Raw genomic sequence first — 3,939 nt, 5'->3', positions numbered from 1 at the left:
TCCTGGGCTCTGTCCTTCACATTTTTCATTCAGGGCTAGCACTCTTCCACTTAAGCCACAGTTTTTCTTCCAGCTATTGGGTGGTTATTTGCAGAAGAGAGTCTCACAGTCTTTTCTAGCTGGGCTGCCTCTGAATGGCAATCCTCAGATCTCAGACTCCTGAGGAGCTAGGAGTATGAGAGCATGAGCTATTAGCATCTGGCCACACTTCCTTTCTTGGCTAAAACAGACTACCTCTCTCCAGCTGAGAACCCATCTACAGCTACCCCTCCTATCCCTGGCTTCAGATGAAACATAACCTCCTCCCCTGAGGAAAAAGAATGGGATCAGGTTTGAGTTTTATGTTCTTCACTGTCAGAGGCTGGTGGAAGCTGATGTGGAGGTCAGAGATCTAGGCCAGGGCAAGTAGACAGCTGTTAGAACAGAAGAGTGTAGGAAAAGATATCCATGCAGTTGGATGTCAGTGGCTCATGCCTATAATCCTAGCTACTCAAGGCTGAGACCTATGGATCAATCAAGATTCAAAGCTAGCCTGGGCAAACTCTTATCTCCAAAGAATCACGAAAAAGATGGGAAGCGGAGCTACTGTAGTTCAAGTAGTACAGCACCAACCTTGTGCAAACAAGCTAAAGATACCTAGAATAACACCTAGGTTCTGAGTTCAAGCCCTGGCAAACACACACACACACCTCCTCTGGAGGTGGACAAAGATATGGGCTCCAAAGGAAAAGTGGAATATTTAGGTCTCTGACAATTTAAGACTCATTATAGATCCTGATAGGGGGCTAAAGGCAAGGTTGCAATGGAGAAGCGGCACCATCTGAATTTAGGAATAGGTAGACAGGCACTCACCAAGTGGACAGAGAAAAATGAGGGAAAGATACACACACACACACACACACACACACACACACCACACACACACACACACACACACCAACGGGTAGCCCAAGGCCTCACCAGTCCTTGAGCACATGAATATTCCAACCCCCGGGAAGATGGCAATATTGGTCTCCGAACAACTGTAGACAAAACTCAGAGCCTCTCACACATCTGGAATGGCTCCTAACATAGCAGGGCATTTCCTACTGTACACACAGCTTTTTGCCAGAATTTGTTATTTTTTATTTCAGTTTTCTCAAGGCTAGCATTTTATTGTTTGTACCACAGCTCCATTTCTATCTTTTGCTGGTCACTTTCAAATCAGAATCTAATGGACTTTTTTTTCTTGGTCTGCTTTCAAACCACAATCCTCAGATTTCATCTTTCTGATTAACTAGGATTAAAGACATGAGCCATCAGTGTGGCTTCTACTTTTTCCTCTATAGTTATCTAATGCACATACTTAGATAGTAATGTAAAACTGAGAGTATAGAAGCAAGATGTACAGTGATGATACTGTCCTGTCAGAAATTCAAGTTAGTAATGTAAATTTCTTCATAAGACCATAAACAAAAAATACCATGATATAGTGTAAGAGAACTCACTATTGAACATATGAGCTTTAAGAGCTTTCTAATAGATCCATTATTTATTGCTACCTAACATTATTAAAACATATGAGGCATTAGTAAAATAGAAGTCCTATGCATGACTACATAAATTCCTTGTTTTTTTAAAGACACTTGTTTTCATCTAAAAAAGTAGGCCTGTCTATTGTCTTCATGTGATTTTGATGATTGAAGGTGCTTAGTGAGAAGGTGAAAATGTATTAGTAGTCCTAAACTATCAATTCTCATTTTTTCTTCTTGGAGAATATAATGATCAAAGCAATAGTTCAGAATCAGCAAGCAATAGTTCAGAATCATGCTTCCAGTGCAAGTGGATCACCAGTAAGAAATCCTCAATAGGATTTTACACAAAGTTTTGTCACAGATACAATCTGCCTGCCTTCTCTAGCTGCTTTACTAGCTTGGACCTATTTCTTCATTGTACAGGAAAAGTGTCATTCAACTGATTTCAGTCAGATCTGTTACTAGAATTACCAAGGATTTAGATTCTTGTCTGTAATTTGGTCAAAGCTATGTCTCTTTATGTAGGCTACTAAAAATGTATTTACTAATTTCAAGTAAATACATAAATTCTATTTCAATCTTTTTTAAAAAATACAATTTTGTTTGCTCTATCAATTGATCAGAGGCATGGATTTTGTGGCTAGCTAGGTCATTGCACATGTGTATCTCTCTTCCTTTCTCTATTTCATGGTTCTCATAGATAATATGATTGCTCCATAATTATCCTAATTTATTTTGCTTTTATATTTTTGGTTGTATCATTTCACTTTTTGCTCTGCCATTTCCCAAATCATTTATATAGAAGGCATTATTTCATATTTTCTCATTCCTAGAATAAGCTGCACATGAAGATATCACTGGTTCTCATTTTCAGTCTGTACCTTTGAATATAGGAGGAACATCTTTCCTCTGTTCTCCATCAATTCCCTACTCTCCAGTTAGAATAATTTCGAATAGTAAAATTAGAAAAAGAGAATATAAATCATGGTGAAAAAAATATGCAGAAAATTCACCGGATATTTCTGACCAGTTCAACCAATGTGAACTGTTAGGGAAATACATGGAAACCTCATTCCCACTGGCTCTCAAAGTCTCTGCTTAGTGAATTCTTAGAAAGATGAGGAACAAGATGAAAAAGTAAGGAATAGTATCAATTGCAAGACAAAAAATGGAGAAGGATCCAAGTAAATTTCTTCATTGGGCTACTGAAAATATTCAGCTTACTACAGTGCGGAAACTACTTTTCAAAAAGGCCACTCATGTGAATAATAGGGGATGATGATGAGTATACCCCACTTCATCTGGAAGCCGACAGTGGACGCTAAGACATTGTCCATGAGTTGGTGGCTCAAGTGGCAAATGCAATAACTGTAGATGGCTGGACACCCCTGCACAGTGTATATATGCAGAATAATACCAGACTGGCTTCTTTCTTACTTCATCATGATACAGATACCAATGCCCTAACTAAAGGCCTCTTGACCCCCTTACATCTTGCTGCTGAGAATTGAGATAGCAAAGATACACTGGAACTACTTCTGTTGAACCATTATATAAACCAGGCGTGAAGAACAACTTAGAAGAAACTGCATTTGAAATTGCCAAAAGGATAAGTATTTATCACTACCTCTATGAAGCTGTGGAAGGCTGCACAAATTGTTCTCTTAAGTCCTAATGGTCGGGTTAAGTTTCTTAAATTTCAAAAATGCAAGTCCATCCTTTGTGTCCATACAAAATATTTCCACAATCCAAATAAGGACAATATCTTTTTTTTTTTGCTCGGTCATGGGGCTTGAACACTGGGCCTGGGCGCTATGCCTGTGCTCTTCAGCTCAAGGTGAGTGCTCTACCGCTTGAGCCACAGCTTCACTTCCAGTTTTCTAGTGGTTTATTGGAGATAAGAGTCTCACGGACTTTCCTTCCCGGGCTGGCTTTGAACTGTGAGCCTTAGATCTCAGCGTCCTGAGTAGCTAGGATTACAGGAGTGAGCCACCAGCGCCCGGCAACACCAATACTTACTATAAAAATTCATGAATTCCGTGGAATTCTTCCAAGTGAATTGCCTGCATTGGATGTCAAAATGAATTCAAGAGTTTTTGTATACATGTATAATGATTTCTGCAGAGTTTGTGATTTTTTAATCAGAAATAATTTTAACGTATCTGTTGAAATGAGTAGTACAGAAACTAAAGTATTTCTGGTGGTTGTCTGAAAAAGAATATTTTAAAATATTCTATATTCTATGTTTGCATAATGTTCATAATTTATTTTATTCTTTCCTAGATATACTTTGAATTCTATATTATTTTATAATATATAGGTTCATTAATGTGTCCTTTCAGATTGTATTCCATATAGAAAGTTTTAGATTCCTTTTTTGCCTAGGTCCTAATATTATTTTTCTTTGGGATAAAATGACAATTTT

This window comes from Dipodomys spectabilis, unplaced genomic scaffold, assembly GCF_019054845.1.
Source record: "Dipodomys spectabilis isolate Male_0828 unplaced genomic scaffold, ASM1905484v1 ptg000276l, whole genome shotgun sequence".
Classification (NCBI taxonomy): domain Eukaryota; kingdom Metazoa; phylum Chordata; class Mammalia; order Rodentia; family Heteromyidae; genus Dipodomys; species Dipodomys spectabilis.
The sequence above is the reverse complement of the archived record's forward strand: the minus strand, read 5'-3'. Positions refer to the sequence as shown.